The 14,113-nt window shown below is 35.4% G+C and overlaps 1 protein-coding gene across 1 annotated transcript in view; it reads left to right on the top strand.

The window, feature by feature from the left end:
• Window positions 1-14,113, top strand: part of DMD (dystrophin) — a 2,044,437-nt gene that overhangs the window by 1,219,158 nt on the left and 811,166 nt on the right. The gene's annotated exons all lie outside the window — the stretch shown is intronic.

Here is a 14,113-nt window from a genome sequence, read left to right as displayed (position 1 = left end):
TGTAATCTATTAGGTAGACTCCCTAAGTTCATCTGTACCTTGTACCAAATTTTTAATGAATTTAGTAATTGATATGGATGGAAAAGAAATAATACACTAATAAAGTTCATGCAGAATCAAATTTTAATGCCCAGAGATAATGTAGTAGAAGATATTACCTGTCCATTTTTCTGGACTTATCTCCTGCAACTCTCCATTTTTCTCTCTAAACCTTAGCCATGCTGGTCTAGTTTCAATTCCTCTGAATCGCTAAATATTTTTCTACCCTAATAAAAGCTAGTTGCTTTGTCTTTTACCATCTGTATTCCAGCTGATATATAGTTTTCAGGGCTCAATTTCAATGTTACTTACTCAGAGGGACTCACTGTTACAACCACCACACCCTTTTCAATCTAAGTAAGATCCACTGCTCTTCTTAGAAACAGGTTACATTCCAACTGACTATAAATGCTTTTGTTCTTAGACCCTATGTCTCCACTCAAAAGACCAATAGATATTCAGTTAAGCACTTTGAGAAAATTCTAAATGTTGATGACCTTGATTATTATTGTTTTTATTACTTCTTTTCTATGTTTTCCCAGGACTCTCAACAAGTTTGCTTTGCTTTTGTACTTACGACATGTCATCAGATTAATAATGTATAGAAAACATTTCAAAAATACAGAGGAGACACATCTTAGTCTAAAGTTAGACATGATACCAAAAACTGTATTAACTATAGCTGACCACTGACCCCATTTCTTCATGGAAAGTAAAATTTGATGCATATTTGCCTTTAGGATCAACATATCTATAAAAGTTCTGAACGTGAAAGTTTGTAAAAAAGGAGTACTCTCATAACAATCTTAATTTCTTTCTTTATATATATATGGTTTGTATTAAACTCCTTTGTATGATTAGTGGTTTAATGTTGATACCACCCATGATACCATAAGCTAGGTGTATGGACTGGATCTATTTTGTTCACTCCTGAATATCCAGCAAAAATAGTATAGTGCCTGGCACTTAGTAGATGTGTAATAAATGTTTGGTGAATGCATAGCTACACTTCAATGCTTATCGCATTTTAATCCCAGCTACTCGGAGGCTGAGGCAGGAGAATCGTCTGAACCCAGGAGGTGGAGGTTGCAGTGAACCGAGATCTCGCCACTGCATTCCAGCCTGGGTGACAGAGCGAGACTCCATCTCAACAAATTTAAAAAAAAAAAATTTTTTTTTAAAGAAACCCATTCATGTATCTATATCACTGACTAGCCTGCCAACGTTTTGTTAACTACCTGTAGCATGTAAAAGTTAACTAATATGTAGCAAAATCAGTACCTGGTATGTGGTAGATGCTCAAATATTTGTTCATAATAAAAACAGTAAATTAATGACCGGCAAGCTTGCCTCAGTGAAATATAATCTGTAAGTGAGCAGTGTGTATATCATTTGAAGTTGCCCTACTTAGTCTAGCATATCACAGAGATTCCCAGTAAATATTTAGGCAGTTCATTAACTCTAAAAGTTGGCCCTCATAAGTGATTGGCCTACATTATTCACCTTCCTCTGTCTCTAATAAATTCACTGGCAAATTTCTGAACTCCAACTGGAATGTTTGTGGTGGATTTCTTCAGATCTAATGGATTATTTCAAATTTCATTTTATATTGGATTATTTACTTGTCTGAGGTATTTATAATGACAAACTTGATGTGCATGATAAGCTGTCATTACTTATGCCCAGTGACAAGGACATATTATTTTTCTCCAAAAAAATTATCTTGGCCGGGCGCAGTGGCTCACGCCTGTAATCCCAGCACTTTGGGAGGCCGAGGCAGGCAGATCACAAGGTCAAGAGATCGAGACCATCCTGGCAGACATGGTGAAACCCCATCTCTTCTAAAAATACAAAAAAAAAAAAAAAAAAAGGAGTAGTGGCAGGCGCCTGTAGTCCCAGCTACTTGGGAGGCAGAAGCAGAAGAATTGCTTGAACCCGGGAGGCGGAGGTTGCAATGAACCAGATCGTACCACTGCACTCCAGCCTGGTGACAGAGCGAGACTCCATCTCAAACTTTTTTGAGTTACCATATGAGCTAAACTGTGGATGTTCAGTTGTTCTACAATGGTTATTTGGTTATTAAACTTTTTGTCATAGCATCTCCTTCATACTCTTAAAAGTTATTCAGCATTCCAAAGAGCTTCTGTTTACGTAGATTGCCATATTTAACATTAAAAGTGATAATTCTTCAAAATATTTACCTATTCATTCATTTTCAAATTGCATGTTGAAATAAATAAATGTTTACTTTTTAAACTATATTTTCTACAACAGAAACAATATAGTGAGAAGAGTGATCTTGTGATCTTGTTTTACATTTTTGCAAATCTCTTTAAAAGTTAGCTTAAGAGAAGACAGCTGGTTCTTATATCTGTTTCTTCACCGAATGTGCTGTCATATCTTGCATCATGTAGCCTCTGAAAAACTCATAAGAGAATGAGAGAGGAAAAAGTCAAATAACATCTTAGTATTATTATGAAAATGATCCAGACCTCACAGCACCACTGCATGGGTCTCAGGGACTCCCAGGGGTCCCCAGACCACATTTAAGGAAATGCTGTTTAAGGGAGTATAACTATTTTTGTACCTCCTGTGGCTATATTCTTTTAAAGAATAGTAACCTGTGTTTCTGAAGAACTTAGCTGCAATTATGTGCAGATTTTAAATAAGTGAAACGGAAATACCCTTTGCCTTTCTGCTCCAGGATGAAAGTGATGATGAAAATGTTCCCTTTTCTTTCTCTCTCTCTTTCTCTCTCTCTCTCTCTCTCTCTCTCTCTCTGGGGAACTTCGTGTTTCCTTCTCTATATAATGTATTTATATTCCACTGGAAACATACATAGTGTGAGAAAATTGATGACATTTTTCTGGGGGGTGGAAATAATTACTACCACGAGGAATTCAAAATAGAGACACGCTAATAAAAATCACCATGAAGCCTAGAGGAAAAAAAAAAAAACTGAGTAACAAAAAAGGAGGTGAAATTATAAAATAAATGATAAAGTTGGTTGTGGGTTAGGAACAAAGAGAAAAAATAAAGAAAGAAACTGGTGTAATGTAAAAGCCAAGACAAGAAAAGTGAGACAGCGGCATAGGTCTTTTGACTGTTTTCCATGTTTGATTCTAAGGTAAGTAGACATAGTTTTTCAGAGTTGGAAATGTTCATATATTTAAACAGAATTATGTTTATAATCAGATGCAATGTCTAGTTTTTCTATGTATCCTGTGAAATAAGAATTGTGTAAGGTGCCCATGATTGTTTCAAGGGGTGAGGAGTAGTTCTAATTATCATAGACATTTTCATGACTTCACATACCACTGGTTTATAAAGATTATACAAATTTTCTTATGTCAGAATTCTCATATCTTTAATTCCCTAGTAGGTGTTTAAGAAAAGAGATTTATCACATAGCAGATGGTGGTAAACTTGAGTAAAGTGCCAGATAATAAATGTTTTTGGCTTTGTGGGCCATTCAATCTTTGCTGCAACTACTCAACTTTGCTATTATAACATGAAAGTAATCATAGACAACATGTAAATGAATGAGTGTAGCTCTGTTCCAATAAAACTTTATTTACAAAAACAGGTGGTGAGCACAACTTGGCTCATGAGCCATAGTTTACAAACACTTGGTATATAGCTTTCACTGGTTGAATTTAGTTAATTTTATACGGAACCTGCCTCCCATACACACACACTTTGTTCTTCATGGAAAATCTCCCCAGACTACTATGAATAATGTTATTACTTGGAGATATACAATTAAGATGATGTCATTAGGAGATTATTAATATAAGAACTAAGCAAATACTATATGCTAAGTACTGAGGATAGGGTGTGATAACAATAGATAGAAAATCTGCAATATTTTGATGAACATGGGAGATTACAGTATTTCCTGTGATAGAAACATTATGAGGGCCTATGGGACTACATAACAGGACCTATGACCTATACTTGGGTTGGGGATGTCTAATTAATCAGGGAAAACTTTGTAGAGGAAGTGACGTCTAACCTGAGATCGGAAAGGTCAACCTGGACCTACCTAGATGAAGATGTATGGAAGGACATCCCAGGCAGAGGGAACATTGTATGTTAAATCCTGATTTGGAAGAGTAAGTTGTTCCATGAACTACACAGTGCAAAGAAAGATGAAGAAATAGAAGTAGAGACCAGATCACAAAGGGCTTTTTGACTCATGTTAGAGAAGTTATATTTTATCCCATTGGCACTAGGAAGTTGTTGAGTATATGAGGACATGATCAGCAACATATTTTAGAAAGATCTCTTATTCTCAAATGTAAAGAATGGATAAGAAGGAGACAAGGTAGGAGGCAGGAGCTAATTAGAAAGCAGTCTCAGAGAGGCTGTTAGAAATCAGAGCAGAATGGCTATTATTAAAAAGTCAAAAACAACAGATGCTGGTGAGGCTTCAGAGAAAAGGGAATGCTTATACACTGTTAATGGGAATGTAAATGAGTTTAGGCACTGTGGAGAGCAGTTTGAAAATTTGTCAAAGAACTTAAAAGAGAGCTGCCATTCAGCCCAGCAGTCTCGTTACTGGGTATATTTTTCTAGTGGAGTCATCCATTGAACTTGACAGAGGAGCAGGTTTAGGCAAGAAGATGATGGTGCTTGAATGTCTGGGAAGGGAAAAACTGAACTGGGGTTGAAATCAGAAAAAAAACAGTTTGAAGTTATACCCTCTTAATTGCATTTTCTACCAGATGATAATGGCTTTGTGACAGGCTTTACTGATAGGTGATGTAACTCTGCCTCTTATAGATGAAGATCCAAAGCATCCTCAGATTTCCCCGAAGCCTGTTTCAGCAACTGTGTAGACAGCACACACAAAAATCTAGGTGGAAGTCCTGGGGCTCAGTTAGTTGATTGGATCTATTAAAGTAGCATTGGAGAACACAGCTCAGAGATTTCCCAAACACATTACTCTATAATTTCTTTTTATCTAGTTTTTGGGATAGGGATTATAAAAGCCTTGAGATTCTAGATGGAATCTCTGAATAGAAGGCTTTTTTGGCCACATCTAGTACTCTCCTTTCCTCATTCCATTTCCAAACTCCTTGTTCACTTCTTCTTTGTTTTTAGGACATTCTTACTACATGCCTTCCTCAAGATCTTTGTACTTGTTTTCTCTGCTTAGGGCGTTCTTTCCCACAATAGTTGCATGGCTTTCTCCCCTCACTTCTTTATTTCCGTATTACCTATCTTCATTAAAGCTGCTATAAAAAATAAAAACCCACACCTCAGTGGCTTAACATAATAGAAAGTTTCCATTCATGCAAACTTTACAAAAGTTCTCTGGTCAACAAATAGCTTTCCTCCAAATGGTGAATCAGGGGGACCCAGGGTACTTCGCTTTTGTGGCTCTGATGTCTTTAACATATGGATTTCAAAATCACTGTGCTCTTGTACATCAGACTAAAAAAAAACAAGGAACATTACATATGGTGGTGATGGTTAGTGGAGGTGGGGTTATGAGCCAGGCTTCATATTCATGACCATCACTTTTGCTAACACTCCATTGGCTCGAACTCAGTGATGTAGCCACACTAATGGCAAGGGAGACTGGAAAATGACAGCTAGCTGAACAATTAAGAGAAATGAGTAAACTTGTCTAATGGGCAGCTATCCAGTCCCTACCATGAGGACTTTACTCAAATGTCTCCTTCTCCATGGGGCCTTCTATGATTACCCTTTATAAAATCACAACTGCTCCCCATCTTCCCCTCAATATTTCCATCCTTTTCCATGCTTCATTTTTTTCCTCTGTAGCACTTACTATATTACAATCTATAGATTTTCTTTCTTTATCTTGTTTACTGTCTGCCTCCCCTTCATCCCAATCAAACGGAAGGTCCATGAGACAGGGATTGTTGCCGATATTCGTGGCCATATCATTGGACACTAGTAGACCCTCAATAAATGGCTGTTACATTGTGATTACATATATGCTTCACGTAGAAGTAGTCTCATCTGGTGGCACTTTTATTCATACATTGACAATAATTCTCCATTGTTTTTTCCCCAGCAAAATTTGTCAAGGTAGTTTGTCAGTAGAGAGAAATAAAGTTGTCAGGTGGCTCATCAAAAGTTCGATTTTGAGTAGTCCCCCCGTGTACTCATAATGTTTTATAAATAGTTTTATCTATGTAAGCACATGGGCTTAGACACAATTCTAGGATTAAAATAGAAAGTTCTGTATCCATATTTCCCTTTTTTATACCTCCTTTTATGTTCTCTATCGTTGTTTTGACTGCCGTTAGTGAAGCACTAGGCTAAATCTTGGGTTTCTGAGAAAAAAATTTAATCCTCACAACCACACTATAAAGTGTTTATTGTTCTAATTTTAAGATGAGGAAACTGAGGGCTAAAGACATTAAGTAACTCACCCATGTTCACATACTCAGCTGATAACTGGCAGCATTTAGATTTGGACTTACTTTCCATACAGATATTCACATTGCTAACCTTCAGGTTTTCCCTCATCATTTTCCACATCTACCCAAAAGTTGCTAATCATTTCCTTAATAGTGAGGCATAAATGACTGGGAAATCTTGACATATTATCCCCCTCAGGAGCACTTCATTCCCACATGACACGAACTTTAGGGAAAATGAACAAATGTCTAATTGTATAACTCAAGCACCACCAGGTATGGTAGACATGTTGGCTTAAAAATAAAGTTGATGCTTGGGTTCTGATTCCGATAATGACCTATGGAGGGTATGGCCTGAGAAGGTTACTAGGTGTTCCTACAAATGAATGTTTTGTTTTGGTTTTCCCTTGGAAAGAGTAAACTTATGCTTGAATCCTTCTAAAGTTTCTCAAATTACAAGATGGTCATTTATTTTACTTCAATCAAAACAACAAAGTATTGTCTGGGAAAGATGTATTGCCTTGACTTATTCTCAATTTATGCTTATTTTGGAGGCTTGTAGAAGTAACCTGATAGAGGAGGGGAAAAAAAACAGTGGGAGAAAATAAACTTAACACAGTTTAGGTATTGACCTTGGTGGTATGACATCACAATTGCAAGAGTTGGATGCCATTGTAAACAAGCTATGGAAAGAATACTGTTAAAAGTAACTCATTAAGTGGTTACATGGTGTAGCTCATGGACATATGGCACAGGAAAAAGATAAAGCTGTCTTTACATAACATAAAACTGTATTCTGTTATATAAATGTGTACTTGTGGCTTGGAATAAAATTCCTAGTGAAACATTACTTCTAAATTCAGCAGTACTGTACCTCAGGCCACATGGATGTAAGTAAAGATGATACCCTCTGGGAAACTGAGTTAGGCAACACCAAATGCATCCATGAGGATGCAAATTTCAATGTTGAAGGTGCCAGTGAAGAATTTGAACAAAATTGTTGCATGAAATATGAATGAAGAAATGTGATAGAATGATGTAATATTTTGTACTGTATAATTTTAAAGTAGTACACACAAGCAAAGTAATGAATTAAGCATTATATGTAAACAGGTGATAATTATATCTCCATTTCCTAAAGTTTCTATGTTAAAGGTGATCAAAAAACTTGGAGAGAGGGACTTCTCATTTGGAAAATGGGATAGTCACCTTTGGATATATGGTGTATCAGTCTCTGGAACTTCAGTTTCTCCACTGAAAGCATATAAAAGGCAATCCAAAGGATGTATGGAATATTAAAAGAGATTCAACTGTGAAACTAGCACTTTGCCTGAAACACTTGTTAGATCCCCCACCAAACTCATGCCATGTGATTTGGCAGTCTATTCATCTTACCGTAAGAGTAGCCCTACAGAAAATGTTCATTAAGAGTGAATGTTAAATTCATTGAATTTAGCAACACATGAGTAGCACTTCCTTTCTGATTATGCAAATCTCTCACCATCATAATATGTGCTTCCTTTAATTTCATTAGGAACATTTGTAATGTAAATAGTAACAGAGCCAATATTTCAAACAGAAGCCATTCTTTAAAAAAAAAAAAAAAAAAAAAAAAAAAAAAATTTAAAAAAATTTAAAATCTTTTAAAAAAAAAAAAAAAAAAAAAAAAAAAGCTAAATGTCTAAATGTATTGAAATGCTTCTAAAAGTAAAATATTTAGCACTTATTTGCAGATGGGTAATGTTAAATATCCCATTCATTATTATTACTACCACTTGTCTGAATAAATCCTACCATAAGCATTAAGCAAGTAGGTAAACAAAGAAATAACACTTCATGTGATGAATGCCAATATAAAGCACGTTTAAACTGTTCTGTCAAGAGACAAGCCTGGAAATGCTAACTGTGTTTCTTTGCTTTTCTGCAATCATCTGAATACATAAATTCAAATTGCAGCTTTTAAAACTTCAAATCGAGGCTTTTGAAATTTCAGAAAACACATGCGCTCGGAAAAGCAGATTATAACAAGGTCCCAATGGGATTTTGTCACCATCTTTTTTATATTTCAAGGTATAAAAAAACAAATCTAGATAAGAAATGACTACCAAATGTTTTCATATTTAAAAGATGCTGTATTTTTAAAGAAATTAAATCACTGGAAAAAAAAGTTTTCCACAAATATTGTGTAAAAAGAAAGATGCAAAAAGCTTAGCCAAAGCTTTTACTGTTTTTTTTTTTTTTTTTTTTTTTTTTTTGAGACGGAGTCTGGCTCTGTCGCCCAGGCTGGAGTGCTGTGGCCGGATCTCAGCTCACTGCAAGCTCCGCCTCCTGGGTTTACGCCATTCTCCTGCCCCAGCCTCCGGAGTAGCTGGGACTACAGGAGCCCGCCACCGCGCCCGGCTAGTTTTTTGTATTTTTTAGTAGAGACGGGGTTTCACCGTGTTAGCCAGGATGGTCTCGAACTCCCGACCTCGTGATCCGCCCGTCTCGGCCTCCCAAAGTGCTGGGATTACAAGCTTGAGCCACCGCGCCCGGCCTCTTTTACTGTTTAAGTGATGATTTATTCTGAGCGTTCTTAAGAGTTTTCTAAATTAGTATATGGTTAATATGCATAAAATCGCATGCAAGATGCTGTCTTTCAAATTGATGCTAAAGGTTAATTAGAAAATATACTTGATTATTTATAGCACACCATTGAGTCCCAGATATTCTGTGTTCAAAAACATTGTAAATATAGAAAATTTAGCAGAATTATATTGGAAAGACAGTAATTCTTCACAAATTAACTTATAATGCAATCCATTTAAAAATTTTCAGTGAGAATTATTTTATAATTTGACTGAATGATACATTACATGAGTTAGAGTAACTAAAGTAGGAGAGCGGGTTACCCTACCAGAAATTAAACATTTTAAAGCTGCAATAATTGACATAGTGTATTACTGTCACAAACATCTACAGTAGGTCAACAAGCAGAAACTTAAAATATAATGAAGAAAGCACCATAAATCAATTCAGAAGAGATGGTGCTGGGGAAAAAAATATCCATTTCTGAAAAACTCTTGAAGGTTAGAAACAACACTATATAAACTTAAGATGGATTAAATATTTGGGTGTTCTTTTTTAACAAATGAAAGAGTAAGGATCAAGAATAAGTGAGAATATCTGATCAATGGTAAAATGGCCACAATTTTAAGGATACTATCAATGAACATAACATCAAAGAAATAAACTGTTAAATTTTATTTAGAAAAAAACTACTAAAAGGCAAAAAGGAAGCTGGAAACATTCTCAATCTATGTTTCAGATAATGTGAAAAAAGCTCTTAAGAAAACACAGGAAAAATGGGCAACAGACATTGCAGATAATTGACAGTAGAAACTAAATAAATGACAAACAACGTTTCCAACTTTCCTATTAATAGAATGCTTAAAGTATCTATGACAAGCTTTTTATTTGTTTTATCAGGTATATAAATTATAATGCTCAATAGTGGTAAAGTGTAGTGAGACAAGTATTTTCTAACTGTTCGTGGGAGTTTATGAGTGTTCTGAGTACCAACCTTGACAAAAATTCAACAATGTGTGTCTGGATTCTTAGGATTCCCATTGTTAACTTTTCCTTCTTACTCCAGCAGATATGTGATTCAAAATGTATAAACAAATGTGTTTATTGTAGGGTTATTCATTATAATAAAAAATGAAAGCAAACAAAATTCCTAATAATACAATATGGTGAAATATAGGGTACCCCTATATATCTTATTACTAGGATCTTTAAAAAATCTAGTTTTTAAAGAGTAATTAATGACCTACAGAGATATAGTCAAATAATAAATGAAGAAAATAAGCATACAATGTTTGTAGAGTTTGAACCCAGTAATACATATAAATCTCAACTATAATGAATGAGCACATCTCTCCTCTTTGCTGGATATTCTTGACAGAAAAAATATGCAAGTAAATAATTTGAGACATATTTGAAAAGAGGGGAGTGTTTGATTTAGAATTTTCTAAACTTGAGGGTTATTATTATTTTTTTGTTTTGATATTACTTTTCCCTGCTCCTTAAATTTTTGTTTGTTTGGGGGGGTTGGGGTTTTCTTCTCCTTGAAATTGTCTGTTTCTAGATGAAAGTTGAAAATGTTTAAAAGCTTTGCCAATGTGTCTAGGTTTTTCAAATGTAATCAGATTTTAGCAAGATTTTACTTAACTAAAAGTATTCAGAACACTATGCAAAATCATCTGGAGTCAAATAGTAATGGAGGCAATGATTTGCAGAGTAGAAAGAGAGAGAGAAAAAGATGAGATAGACCCTCAAAATCTAGACCCAATGAATTAAATCAGCTTGGAACATTTAAACAAATAAAGGATACCTATACTAGAAGTTTTCTTCTTCCACAATTGATTCTAAGGTCAGAATCTGAGGGGAAATGGCGCTATTCCACGTTCTAAAACAAGCTGCCAGCAATCGAGACCAGCCACTTCCCCATAGGGTTTACTCTAAAGCAACAGTGGTATTATCTGTATTCCAAGCAATTTCCAACCTCCTCTGTACTCCGTGTCCCAGGCAAGGTTAAAAAGACTCAGATTGGAAGGGATAGTAAGCTTTGCGGGAGTGCAGTGTTTTTGGTAAGGGACAGCTCCTTCTCCTTCATCTCTCTGAAGTCAAAAGTAGAGACGTTGAGAGAATCACTGAGAGTAAGTATATAGACTCCAAAGAAGGAAAGAGCATCCTCTCACTTCACTGAATGTTTGGAATCTGCAGACCTCCTTCACAGGTCTGTGTAGCTTTTGGAGAAGCCAGAAGAGCATTCTAAGCATTCCTTTGGCTTTCCATGCCTAAGCACTTAGAGTAGAAGAAGAGGAAGAACCATAAGATTAACCATACATAAGAAATCAACAAAAGGCTGTGAAATTGACTTTTCCTATTTTTCAATTTAAATAAGAGAGAATTGTCAATGATTAAAATTCATAAAATGAAGAAAGAATGGACTCAGAAAATAGCAAACATGAAATGTTAATTATTAGTTCAAAAGTTAGTTTACTATGTTTTCTCCGCCAACTGATTGCTAATGACTAAAGTCCTTATTTCCAGCTTTCGTCTCTCCCCTGAGCTCCAGATCTCTTGATTTTTTAAACTAGCAGTTTCCCCAAAATATATGAGACAACAAAATATACTCTCAGCTGAAGTAAATAGTATTCATCTTCCCAGCCAGATAAGGTAGAAGTACTTCTAGATCAGATGTTATATTCAGGATAGGTTAAAAACAGACTCTGGTCCCAGTGTCCCAGGGATGAACAATGGATGTGCTTATTTCACATTGCATGCCTGTATCAAAATATCTCATGTACCCTACAAATACATACACTTACTATGTCCCTACAAAAGTTAAAAACAATACATCATAAATATTTGTAAAATAAGTGAATAAATGTATAAATGAATTTAAAGGAAATAGACAGAGGGGAGAATGTAACTTTACATGTCCCAGAACAGACTTTGAACAGGCTCTTATCATATAGGAAAACTGAATATATGCAAGCATAAGTCCAATAACCAGATTCCGATTTACAGAATGATTGTAACTGTAGTTCTCTCAAGGCCCAGTCTTTGAACAGGCTGTGTCTTATTCCTGCAACATGCTGATCTATCTTCATGCTTCAAGACTCAGATCCTTATCTTCTCTGGGATGTGTCCCAAGCACTGCCCCAGAAATAACTTCTCCTCCTACAATACTTAATCATAATCCTTGGCTTACATGCTTGTTTCTTCTCATTGACTATGAAATCCTCAAGACAAGGTATATAATCTTGGTATATAACATATACATCTTTAATCCTAATGCCCAATAGAGTTCTTGGAAGATAGTAAGCTCCCAATACACATTTGTTAATTTGAAGCAAAAAAAAAAAAATACCTAATCATTCAAAAAACTGAATTATCACAGATGTCCATCTAAAGTACTATATTAACACAATGAAATGCTATACAGCCAGGTTAATGAACAAACTAAAATTATATGCAACATGGATTATTGTAAACATAATGTTGTGGGGGTTTTTTTGTTTTTTTTTATTATTATACTCTAAGTTCTAGGGTACATGTGCACAACGTGCAGGTTTGTTGTAAACATAATCTTGAATGAAAAAGGCAAGACACAAAGGAGTATAAGCCATATAATTCCATTTTCATAATATTCAGTACAGGCCAAATAATCAAAGTTGACAGGGTACTGGTTATACTTGGAGGTAGTGACTGCGAAGGGGTAAGAGGAGATTTCTGAGATTCTGATAATATTCTATTTCCTTCTCTGATTGTACAGTGTGTTCCATTTTTAAAAGACTATTGAGCTATACAGTTAAATTGTGCAGCGTCCTGTACGTATATTATACTTCAATTAAAAGCTTCCATGGAAGATATACATAGTTCCCAAAAGACAATAGAACAAAAAATTTTCAATTATTTTAAGCACAAACAATTGTGTTCAGCTGTCTTACAATCGAATATATAAGAATAAATTTATGGCTAATTAGCACAGAGTATATGCATTTTCATAATTAAAACTTCCACGAGTACAACATATGTTAAGTATTTAAAATCAGTTTTTCTCTTTCCTCAAATAAGGTTGTGAATCATAATTTGGAAAACAGTTCAGCATGTAATAATTTAGTGATTTTATTTTAAACCAAGCTGAAGCCACATAGAGCAGAACTGCTCAACTGAACCCTATCCAAATCCTTGACCCACAGAATTAGGAGCAGATAAAATGGATGCTACTTAAGCAAAACAAAATCTTTGTTTATACTTTTGTCCTGTAATTTTCCATAAGTGTACTTTAATTAAACATTTTTAAACTTGCAACTTTAGGTTATATACTTACTTTAGTTGGTTCTCAACCAGGGACAATTTTGTCCCCACCCCCAACCCCCCAGTATATTTGGCAATGCCTTGAAACATTTTTGGTTGTCACAGTTCAGGGGCGAGGTGTTACTACTGGTATCCAATGTGTACAACAGGCCAGGGATACTGCTGAATACCCTACAATGCACAGGATAGCCCCTCACAGCAAAGAATTATCCAAACTTAAATGTTAGTAATGCTAAAGTTGAGAAACCTTGCTCTGATATCATAACATAATGTTGTTAGAATTTTTATTTTATTCATTTTTATGTGTGTATGTATGTATATATGTATGTATTTGAGATGGGGACTTTCTCTGTTGCCCAGGCTGGAGTGCAGTGGTGCGATCTTGGCTTATTGCAGCCTCTGCCTTCCATGTTCAAGTGATTCTCCTGCCTCAGCCTCTGCAGTAGCTGGGATTACAGGCGCCTGCCACCAAGCCTGGCTAATTTTTGTATTTTTAGTACAGACGGGGTTTCACCATGTTTGCCAGGCTGGTCGCAAACTCCTGACCTCAAGTGATCCGCCCACATCGGCCTCCCAAAGTGCTAGGATTACAGGCATGAGTCACTGCACCCGGCCAGGAATTTTTGAATCAGAATTTTTCTTGACCAATTTTAATCTCTTATCATTTAGAGATTCTTGAAATATTGAAATTGCTTTGTTCAAAGTGAATGAATTTTCTTAAATTATATATTGTGAACAGCTTTTAAATTGCTTATTTTCAAATTGTTTGCCATGTTTGTTTTCCAGTTTGCATTAAAAAATAGTTT

The sequence above is a fragment of the Theropithecus gelada genome, chromosome X, assembly GCF_003255815.1.
Source record: "Theropithecus gelada isolate Dixy chromosome X, Tgel_1.0, whole genome shotgun sequence".
NCBI classification, from domain to species: domain Eukaryota; kingdom Metazoa; phylum Chordata; class Mammalia; order Primates; family Cercopithecidae; genus Theropithecus; species Theropithecus gelada.
Note: the sequence above shows the minus strand (reverse complement) of the source record. Positions and strands in the feature narration are given on the sequence as shown.